The sequence below is a fragment of the Oncorhynchus kisutch genome, linkage group LG13 (assembly GCF_002021735.2).
Source record: "Oncorhynchus kisutch isolate 150728-3 linkage group LG13, Okis_V2, whole genome shotgun sequence".
In the NCBI taxonomy this organism is placed as follows: Eukaryota; Metazoa; Chordata; class Actinopteri; order Salmoniformes; family Salmonidae; genus Oncorhynchus; species Oncorhynchus kisutch.
In genome coordinates, this window is record NC_034186.2 from 45652940 (window position 1) to 45665013 (window position 12074).

At 40.7% G+C, this 12074-nt stretch overlaps 1 protein-coding gene across 1 annotated transcript in view; it reads left to right on the forward strand.

Annotated features, from left to right (window-relative positions):
* The first annotated feature begins 4231 nt into the window (after positions 1–4231).
* The window catches only part of LOC109902270 (E3 ubiquitin-protein ligase UHRF1), a 48041-nt gene continuing 40198 nt past the window's right edge, over positions 4232–12074 (forward strand). Inside the window, exon 1 of the mRNA XM_031786393.1 lies at positions 4232–4324. The gene's annotated coding sequence lies outside the window, so the exon portion shown is untranslated. The remainder of the gene's footprint in view (positions 4325–12074) is intronic.

Below are 12074 nucleotides of genomic sequence, written 5' to 3' on the forward strand. Positions count from 1 at the left end.
GTTTCAGAGCCCCTACTGGAGGAAAATATGGAACAAATCCCTGTAAGTGTTTCTATAGATGTCCCCCTGGGCACAGACGTCAATTCAACGTCTATTCCACGTTGGTTCCACGTCATTTTTTTGGTCCATTCTGCTCATTAAATACCTTTTCTTTATACAGTGCCCTTTCTGGAGACTCATATTGAACAGGTTCCTGCTATGGGTATGTAGATTATTTATCAGTGAATACATGTGTTTCCCATCTCAAATAGTGTCCCTCCTCCACTGTGTTTTCCTCTGTTTTTATAGAGGATCTGAATGATGAGGGGGAAACACCTTTGAACAGAACCCACTTCTTGGTAAGTCTGTACCAGGTAGACTCCCCTCACTAGTAGATGCTTTCTGTTGTCAGAATAAGGAGTGGGCAGTCGTGTAAACAAAGATACTGCGTTAACATTGCTATGACCGGTCTGTTTGAACTCCACACTGTGTCTGTCCTCCTCCCAGTCACTGAGCGGACAGAGGAGGACATAGAGGAGGATGTAGAGGACGGAGAGGAGGGGGCAGAGAGCAGGCAGCGATGCCCCACAGGCTGGTCTAAATACAGATCAAGCTGCATCACTGCAAATAACTGGCTGAGCCTGCAGCAAACTATTAGACTACAAAGGGAAGCACACTACCCACGACTGCATGGCCAGGCACGACTCCAGCACCATCATTAAGTTTGCAGACGACACAACAGTGGTAGGCCTGATCACCGACAATGACGAGACAGCCTATAGGGAGGAGGTCAGAGACCTGGCCGGGTGGTGCCAGAATAACAACCTATCCCTCAACGTAACCAAGACTAAGGAGATGATTGTGGACTACAGGAAAAGGACGACCGAGCACGCCCCCATTCTCATCGACGGGGCTGTAATGGAGCAGGTTGAGAGCTTCAATTTCCTTGGTGTCCACATCAACAACAAACTAGAATGGTCCAAACTAGAGGTAGACCGATTATGATTTTTCAAAAAGTCGATACCGATTAATCGGCTGATTTTAAAATAAAACATGCATTTGTAATAATGACAATTACAACAATACTGAATGAACAATTGTTTTAACTTAATACATCAATAAAATCAATTTAGCCTCCAATAAATAATGAAACATGTTCAATTTGGTTTAAATAATGTAAAAACAAAGTGTTGGAGAAGAAAGTAAAAGTGCAATATGTGCCATGTAAGAAAGCAAACGTTTAAGTTCCTTGCTCAGAACATGAGAACATATGAAAGCTGGTGGTTCCTTGAAGCATTGTGAAGAGCTGCTGGCGAAGAGCTGCTGGCAAAACACACGAAAGAGCTGTTTGCCTACCACCACTCAGTCAGACTGCTCTATCAAATCAAAGACTTAATTATAACATAGTTTCCGGATTCGACCATATTAATGACCTATCATCTCGAAAACAAAACATTTATTCTTTGTGTGAAATACAGAACAGTTCTGTATTTTATCTAACGGTTGGCATCCATAAGTCTAAATATTCCTGTTACATTGCACAACCTTCAATGTTATGTCATAATTACGTAACATTCTGGCAAATTAGTTCGCAACGAGCCAGGCGGCCCAAACTGTTGCATATACCCTGACTCTGCGTGCAATGAACGCAAGAGAAGTGACACAATTTCACCTGGTTAATATTGCCTGCTTACCTTTCTTTTAGCTAAATATGCAGGTTTAAAAATATATACTTCTGTGTATTGATTTTAAGAAAGGCATTGATGTTTATGGTTAGGTACAGTCATGCAACGATTGTGCTTTTTTCGCAAATGCGCTTTTGTTAAATCTTCCCCCGTTTGGCGAAGTTGGCTGTCTTTGTTAGGAAGAAATAGTCTTCACACAGTTCTCAACGAGCCAGGCGGCTCAAACTGCAGCATATACCATGACTCTGTTGCAAGAGAATTGACACAATTTCTTAGTTAAAAGAAATTCATGTTAGCAGGCAATATTAACGAAATATGCAGGTTTAAAAATATATACTTGTGTATTGATTTTAAGAAAGGCATTGATGTTTATGGTTAGGTACATGTTGGAGCAATAACAGTCCTGTTTCACGAATGCGCACCCCATCGATTATATGCAACGCAGGACACGCTAGATAAACTAGTAATATCATCAACCATGTGTATGTAGTTAACTAGTGATTATGATTGATTGATTTGTTTTTTAGTCTAATGCTAGCTAGCAACTTACCTTGGCTTCTTACTGCATTCGCGTAACAGGCAGGCTCCTCGTGGAGTGCAATGTAAAGCAGGTGGTTAGAGCGTTGGACTAGTTAACCGTAAGTTTGCAAGCTTGAATCCCCAAGCTGACAAGGTAAAAATCTGTCGTTCTGCCCCTGAACAAGGCAGTTAACCCACCGTTCCTAGGTCGTCATTGAAAATAAGAATGTGTTCCTAACTGGCTTGCCTAGTTAAATAAAAGTGTTAAAAATATATTAAAAAATGGGCAAAATACTGATTTCCGATTGTTATGAAAACTTGAAATCAGCCCTAATTAATCGGCCATTCAGATTAATTGGTTGACCTCTAGTCCAAACACACCAAGACAGTCGTGAAGAGGGCACGTCAAAGCCTATTCCCCCCTTAGGAGACTGAAAAGATTTGGCATTGGTCCTCAGATCCTCAAAAGGTTCTACAGCTGCAACATCGAGAGCATGGTTGCATCACTGCCTGGTACGGCAATTGCTCGGTGTCTTACCGCAAGGCACTACAAAGGGTAGTGCTTACGGCCCAGGACATCACTGGGGCTAAGCTGCCTGCCATCCAGGACCTCTACACCAGGCGGTGTCAGAGGAAGGCCCTAAAAATAGTCAAAAACCCCAGCCACCCCAGTCAGACTGTTCTCTCTACTACCGCATGGCAAGCAGTACCAGAGTGCCAAGTCTAGGACTCAGAGGGTCTGTCTGAGGGTCTGCAGCAGGGGACACTGCCGTAGGTTCTGCCACAAGGTGACAAGGTGCCAGTCGGCCTGCAGACCCAGGACCATTTTAAAATGCTTAGGATTATTACACTCCCTTATACTGAGGCAAGCAATGCTGCTGATGCCAAATAATCATGTAATCTTGTAATCTTGTAATCTTGCACATCTATTGTTTTTTTTTGTTATATGCCGAGAAAATCATTCATTTTCTGTCACATGCTTTTTGAAAATGATTTGGTGCTGTGTTAAACAAAAGCTTAAGTCACTTGCTTGTACATTAATGTTGAGAAATGATTTTGTTTGTTGTAAATAAAAGTGTATACATTTTATTTCCTGTCAAATGTACCAACAACAAAAACATATACAATTATTTTGTATCTTTCATCTCTCTGTGTTTTCATAATGTTCCTTCAATTCACAGAGGCTAAATGTATCTCACCGGAGAAAGCATCCAAGTAAGAAAAACTGAGCCTCTCTGTATGTGTAGGCCATCTATCTGATGCTGTTTGGTTAAAAAGAGTATGACATCGTTGCCGCCTGTAGCATTGAATGCAAGGGAAGCCAAAAACAATGTAAAAAATAATAGCCAAACAGCATTGAGCTAAACTAAGTGAGCTCAACTGTGAATGGTCCTGGCGCACCAAAACAAAGTCAAGGGAAGCCCGTGTGGATTTGGCTTCACTCTTATCACATCGCAACGAGATACGTCATTGGGGAAAAAACAACTTGAATTGTTATGTTCTTGTCCTTTAGCTAGCTAAACTTGGCCCTTTACTAAATTAGACATGGATGGAGATAGTGATTTGGACTTGTGGTTTTACTTAGTTCTCCGTACTGGCCAATGATTATAACAGCAATTCTGATCCAACCATAAATTCATACTTTGTGCCCCTGGACTAAAAGGATTTAAGTTCAATATGTTGCTAGGTGTAGAAGATTAACTAGCTAATGTTGCCCATGGAAGGAAGTAAGGCTAGAGAGCAAGGATTTTAGCCAGGTAGCCTAGGACAACAAAAAATAAAAACATGTACTGTATGACAGAGTCATAGACTGTTTACTCAACATGAAAGAAAGGAGGATGGCATTGGCATTTCTCCACAAATAGGGTGAATCTCAGGTCTACTCCTGCTTGTCGCAGGTTTACTAAACCACCGGTCCTGGCAACCATCATTACATGCACTTGGTGTCAATCATTACGCTCACCTGTTCCTCATGATGAGGCACACCTGGACTCCATTTCCTTACTCATTACCTACCCTATATCTGGCACTCACTTTGGTTTATTTCCCAGGCAGTAATGATGTTGTTTCTTGTATTGTTCCATGGTTTGTTTATTATTAAACTCACCACTTGCTTCCCGACTCCCAGCGTCTACGTTATAGTGAGTCAACATGTTTTTCCTACTCGAACGCACGCGCATATACACACAAATTGTAACCATTGACAGCAATATCATATTTAGATTACTTTGATTCGACTAAATTAGGTGACACTGTATTAGACTGAGCATAGTTGATTTGATGAAGCTAAAATGGTGCTGACATAATGGAGGCAGTGCCTGTTTCTTTGCGACTTCTAAATCAATAGTTTAGTCAAATTTCGTAAACATTAACTTGCTTGAGTTTGCTTTCCCGCTTTTATGATAAAACAGGTGTGGTTTAACTTATTCTGCCACTGTCTTCTTGTCTCTGCCTTTGGCCTATAGTTCACATGCCTTGCAACCATGATGTAACAGGATATTATAGAGCTAACAACACAATTATCACAACAGTTGTAATATGGCTTTTCCCTGGCTTGGCTTCCCCAGGGATAATTTTTTTACACACGCACTGCTGTTGTCAATTTAATGCATTCAGACATTGAAGCATTGAGTTTTTGTAGCTAAGTGTCAGTTTTTCAGCTCTAGTGTTTAATGTAGATAGTATCTTCAGTTAAAGTTGTATGAAAAAGTGTAAAGGTTTGCACTCTGTGTGTTTCTTGTAACCTGTCACTCAAATGGCAAGGGGTTGAATCTCATTGGCTGGAACTCGAATTGCTTAGGGCTGGCCCACATGTTGGGAAAATGTCGCAGCACAACTTCCATAAGTCACTTTCAAACTAGGGATTTTGACTAATTGAGGTAAAACAATAATTTTGCTCATAGATTATGCATGTACAGTATGAACTACACTGTCACATCCAGTCCAAAGTGGGAGGTTTAAAAATACTTAATAGCTACCAATGTACTGTAGCATATCTTTAACACTCTTGTTTCACTTCCTATAAACAACAATTGATGAGAATTTTATTTCCTCAATATATTTATATTGGGGAGAGTTTGGTTAAGTTGAGCCACCCTTGTTTCTATAAAACCATACACAAAATTAATCATTTGACCAGATATTTAGGTAGGTTATCCTTTAATGTCTGAAGGAAGAAACCAGAGAAAGTGGTAAGCAAGTTAAGTAAAAAAAAAAAAAAAACAAGTCAAATGAATTTGTCTTACAGGTTTCATGATGCTTGTATCTAAACCAAAGTAAATCATTAAGATTGTTCTAAATAAGGTCCTAAACCTAGCATGAAAGTCCATCATTGTAGCTGAGTGGACTAATATAGTCAACATGTTTGGGGTAAGCTCAGCCAATGGGATAAGTTGAGCCAATAGCAAGTATTTCTTCCCAGACGTAATGCAAGGCATTATAGCTGAGATAGGCCAGGCACTGTTACCGCATATGTTAAATCTGATTTTTTAAATGTGCAAAGTACAGCTGGTGGTGTCAGTGTTAAAAGATGGTTCAAATTATTAAAAGATTGTGTTTGGGAAATAGAGACATGGTTTTAAACTAAGTGTTTAATATTTAATTCAGTACAGAAACTTGTTGGCAGCTTAATTTACCCTGTGGCTAAACTTACCATATAAGTTGTGCCAAGAGACCACTTTTTTTTGGACAAGCTATGTTATCAACTTTTCAAATGAATTCTGATCACAGCCTTATTCTGAAATTGATACTTGTTTTTGTCCCTTTAGCTACACGCAATACACCATAATGACAAAGCAAAAACAAGTTTAGAAATCAGCAAATGTATCAATCTTAAATCAAATACAAAAGCTGAATATCACATTTACATAAGTATTCAGACCCTTTACTCAGTACTTTGAAGCACCTTAGGCAGCGATTACAGCCTTAAGTCTTGAGTAGGATGCTAGAACCTTGGCACACCTGTATTTGGGGTGTTTCTCCCATTCGTCTCTGCAGATCCTCTGAAGCTCTGTCAGGCTGGATGGGGAGCGTTGCTCTTCAGCTTTTTTCAGGTATCTCCAGAGATGTTTGATCGGGTTCAAATCTGGGCTCTGGCTGGGCCACTCAAGGACATTGACACTTGTCCCAAAGGCACTCCTGTGTTGTCTTGGCTGTGTGTGATTGGGGTTGTTGTCCTGTTGGAAGGTTAACCTTCGCCCCAGTCAGGTCCTGAGCTCTCTCGTGCAGGTTTTCATCAAGAATCTCTCTGTACTTTGCTCTGTTCATCTTTCCCTCGATCCTGACTAGTCTCCCTGTCACTGAAAAACATCCCCACAGCATGATGCTGCACCACCATGCATCACTGTAGGGATGGTGCCATGTTTCTTCTAGATGCGTTGCTTGGCATTCAGGCCAATCTTAGTTTCATTAGACCAGAGAATCTTGTTTCTCATGGTCCGAGAGTCCTTCAGGTGCCTTTTGGCAAACTCCAGGCGAGCTGTCATGTGCCTTTAACTGAGGAGTGGCTTCCATCTGGCTACTGTACCATAAATGCCTGATTGGTGGAGTGCTGCAGAGATGGTTGTCCTTCTGTAAGGACAACCAACCAAAGGAAATAAAAGGTCAGAACGTGACAACCTGAGCTCATAGAAAATGTTGACGTGTGCAGTGGGTCCCTGGTTCGCTCCCAGCACGAACAGTACAGGTGTCACGCCTTGGTCATGGTGTTTTGTGTTTTCGTTATATATATTGGTCAGGCCAGGGTGTGACATGGGTTTACGTGTTGTGTTTCGTATTGGGGTTTTATAGGATTGGGATTGCTAATGATTAGGGGTGTGTCTAGTTAGGTTTGGGCTGCCTGAGGCGGTTCTCGATCAGAGTCAGGTGATTCTTGTTGTCTCTGATGGGGAACCGTATTTAGGTAGCCTGAGTTTCGCTTTGTATTTCGTGGGTGATTGTTCCTGTCTTTGTGTAGTGTTCACCAGATAGGCTGTATTAGGTTTCACGTTCCGTTTGTTGTTTTCGTATTTAATAGTTATTTCATGTATCGTCATTCGTTCATTAAAGAACATGAGTAACCACCACGCTGCATTTCGGTCCTCTCTTTCAACAAACGAAGAACGCCGTTACAACAGGGATGGATGGGGAAAAAAACAACTGTAATCCATTACATTAGCAGAAAAAATATTGTAATCATATTACATATACTTTTGAAAAAATAGATTACTTAGAGGATTACTTTTAAATTCAAGGAAGATAATTGTGAGGGAAAAAACATGGACAATTCTCTTTTCTTAATGACATTCAAATCAGCATTGTAAAAAAGGAGCTAATTTTACATTTGAATAGCGTGAGCGAGTCTGCCCGTAAATCAGACACCACTATGATGACACACCAAATGTGTTTAATGGATCGCGGGAAAAGAGCACCAATAGACTTTTGTACCCTGCAGTCCAAGCTATGTCTTCCAATGGTGCGACTGCTGTCGGCGTCCAATTTGACTAAACGCTTGGCGGTAAATATGAGAGCGACTGTGTGGTCTACGGCGATACGGACATCACTTGATATCTACACGGCGCATTGATGTGAATCACACTGCTGCTCTCATTTAGCTAATTGCGCTTTACGGATTGTGGTTGTTGTGGATTGCTGTTTACAAATCTAAATCGGTATTTGAACCCAATAATTAAATTCAAGAAGTTAAATCTGCCTGTCATTCATTGTTTTTGAAACCAGTGAACAGCCAGTGAAAAATGCGCTCTTGCAACAAACAGCTGCATAGTGTGGATCCCAGCCTATCGAATAAAAGTGGGTCTTTTATTGCTCAATCTAATTCAAGCTGATTTAAAAAATACAATAAAAATCCATCGGCCTAATGGACACATGCTCAAACTCGCGCACTTTTGATAGACTTAAAGGAGCAATCTGTCATTCCTACATTCATTTTTGGATTTATATCATTTATATCCATTGATGCTTGAAGAATATAACTTATTAAATGACTCATGAGTTTAGTTAAACTGTCACTACATGAGAACCCAAAATATAAGCTTCCTTTTCTCTGATATTTATCATTGTAAATGCAAACAAGCACTTTATAGACCCATAACATGTCGTCTGCGTAGAGGAAGATCAGATAATCACCAGCAGCAAGAGCGATATCATTAATATATACAGAGGAGTCAACCCGAGAATTGAACCCTGTTGCACCCCCATAGAGACTGCTAGAGGTCTGGACAACAGGCCCTCCGATTTGACACACTGAACATGTATTGGCAGATCCCATTACGTCGCGTAGCGCGCTCTGTAGGTGTGGCTACATTGCGCGCTCTGAATAAATACCAGTAAACCGCCTACAACTAAAGAACAACTAGATAAATTAAAGAAAGCCATCTATGCATATTAGTCTCCGTATCAGCACCAACTGGCAGATTTATTAAATATGCTCTGATCTTGTATTTTATTTAAACACATTTTATGGTTAGGAACATATGAATCATTAAAACGGTTTGAAGTGCCTTTAAGCACGAAATAGTGTATATTGACGAATTTAAAAAATGGTGGTTTGATTCATCCGGAAAGTTGTCATATTCAAGTTAAATCCAATAAATATTGGAAGGTGGGGAAAAATGTACAATAGGGATTGAAATATCATATACATCTACCCTAATTATGGAACTGTATGAAGACTGTCCAGTCGTGAACCGTGCTCCAGGTTTAACCTGCTAAGTGTGGTCTAAATTCTTTAATGATTCAAATCGGCTACATGTCCTATATTGCCCAACGTTAGCCTAATATGATCCTCTAATGCTATAGAGACGCTCAATTTACGAGAATGTGATAGAGAAAAGAAAGGCAAACTGAAAGGAATGCAATTATGCAAAAAAAAAAAAAAAGTTGGTATTAAAGATGGTAGCTCCCGATAGTGGCTAATATTTCCCTTACTGAAAGGATTGCAGTCAGAGTGCAGTATAACTGCAGTACACTACAAATACTGCATCCAAAACAACACTGTTCTTTAATTGCAATACTTTTGCGTTGTAACTGCAGTTACAGTGCTGTATAACCGCAACTCAACTGCAGCTATTCTGTCCAAAATAACACACTCGACTGCAGTTACTGCACTTCTATTTTATTGCAGTTTCCAAAACTCCAATCTTTTTTTAAAAAGAGTTAACATTATACATATTGTAAAGTAAAATGGAGAAAAGTTTGGCAGGTTCAGCCCTACAGAGGCCTGTAGCTTAGGTATCCAAATTAAATCCACACAAATTGAAGGCACACTACTACAAATCTGAGTAAAAGCACAGCTATTTATAGCCTATTTTCACTGTATTTACAATTCCCTTTTCCAAACGGATATATCATTTACCTAACTCGTATCAAGTTGTAAATTAGTGTTATTTTTGGTAACCCCTTACTTGACACCCGGTGTCATAACAGCTGACATAACGTGTCATAATATGGTCATAACACTGTTATGACCTGTGTTTTAACCTGTTGTGACATATATTGCCTTATTTTATGGCTGGTTATAAAGCCTACACAGGAGTGGCAAAACCCACATTTATTCCAATATTTTTTTTTCCCCTGCTAAGAAGTTTACTTTTATTTGAAAGTTCGTTTCATAAATAATTTGTTGTAATAAATAATTTAGTCATGTTCATCATTTTAAATACAGTAACTTTTTGAAAATACACTGACAAAAAGCAATATGACCATTCTAATCATCTAAGCCAGATAGGCCTATCACGTGTGTACCATTATATCAGTCAAAAAGAGGGTGTCTTCCTGCTTCTGTAATCTGCTCCTGCATTCAATCCAGTCATCAGCAACAGAGCAGGGGTAGGTGCATGTCTAACATAAATGTGTGCGCATTTACAATAATCATTTAATACGGTAAAAAATATATCTATATAACATGTAGGCTGTGGTGTAATAGAATGTTTTGCCTTGTTTTTGTAGGGTTTGACACTTGTGTAGGTGCCATAAACAGCCATAAAATAACACTATGTCATAACAGGTCTAAATGTGTCATGACAGTGACCAGTAATCAAAATGTATCTGTCACGTGCGCCGAATACAACCTTAGAGTGAAATGCTTACTTACAGGTTCTAACCAATAGTGCAAAAAAGGTATTCGGTGAACAGTAAGTAAAGAAATAAAAACAACAGTAAAAAGACAGTGAAAAACAGGAGAGGCTACATACAGACCGGTTAGTCAGGCTAATTGAGGTAGTATGTACATGTCGATAGGGTTAAAGTGACTATGCATATATGATTAACAGAGTAGCAGTAGCGTAAAGAGGGGTTGGTGAGTGGCGGGACACAATGCAGATAGCCAATGTGCGAGAGCACTGGTTGGTCGGGCCAATTTAGGTAGTATGTACATGAATGTATAGTTAGTGACTATGCATATAAGATAAACAGAGAGTAGCAGCAGGTTGGGGGGTGGCACACAATGCAAATAGTCCGAGTAGCCATTTGATTACCTGTTCAGGAGTCTTATGGCTTGGGTGTAAAAACTGTTGAGAAGCCTTTTTGTCCTAGACTTGGCATTCCGGTACCGCTTGCCATGCGGTAGTAGAGAGAACAGTCTATAGTTGGGGTGGCTGGGGTCTTTGACAATTTTTAAGGCCTTCCTCTGACACCGCCTGGTGTAGAGGTCCTGGATGGCAGGCAGCTTTGCCCCAGTCATGTACTGGGCCGTACGCACTACCCTCTGTAGTGCTTTGCGGTAAGAGGCTGAGCAATTGCCGCAGCAGGCAGTGATGCTCTCGATGTTGCAGCTGTAGAATCATTTGAAGTTCTCAGGACCCATGCCAAATCTTTTTAGTTTCCTGAGGGGGAAGAGGTTTTGTCGTGCCCTCTTCACGACTGTCTTGGTGTGCTTGGACCATCCTAGTTTGTTGTTGATGTGGACACCAAGGACCTTGAAGCTCTCAACCTGCTCCACTACAGCCCCGTCGATGAGAATGGGGGCGTGCTCTGTCCTCTTTTTCCTGTAGTCCACAATCATCTCCTTAGTCTTGGTTAGGTTTGTTATTCGGGAACCACCCAGCCAGGTCTCTGACCTCCTCCCTATAGGCTGTCTTGTCGTTGTTCAGGCCTACTACAGTTGTCATCTGCAGACTTAATGATGGTGTTGGAGTCGTGCCTGGCCATAGTCGTGGGTGAACAGGGAGTACAGGAGGGGACTGAGCACGCACCTGTAGGTGGCTCCAGTGTTGAGGATCAGCGCGGCAGATGTGTTGCTACCTACCCTCGCCACCTGGGGGCGGCCCGTCTGGAAGTCCAGGATCCAGTTGCAGAGGGAGGTGTTTAGTCCCAGGATCCTTAGCTTAGTGATGAGCTTTGAGGGTACTATGGTGTTGAATGCTGAGCTGTAGTCAATGAATAGCATTCTCACATAAGTGTTCCTTTTGTCCAGGTGGGGAAGGGCAGTGTGGAGTAAAGGTCGACCGATTAATTGGAATGGCCGATTAATTAAGGCCGATTTCAAGTTTTCATAATAATCGGAAATCTTTATTTTTGGACACCGATCTGGCCGATTAAAAAAAAAATAATAATAATAATGTTTTAGATTTTTATTTGATTTATTTAACATCACAAGTCAGTTAAGAACACATTCTTATTTTCAATGACAGCCTAGGAATGGTGGGTTAACTGCCTCGTTCAGGGGCAGAACACAGATTTTTACCTTGTCAGCTCGGGGGCTTCAATCTTGCAACCTTACAGTTAACTAGTCCAACGCTGTAACCACCTGCTTTACATTGCACTCCACGAGGAGCCTGCCTGTTACGCGAATACAGTAAGAAGCCAAGCTAAGTTGCTAGCTAGCATTAGACTTATAAAAAACAATCATAATCACTAGCTAAATACACATGGTTGATGATATTACTAGTTTATCTA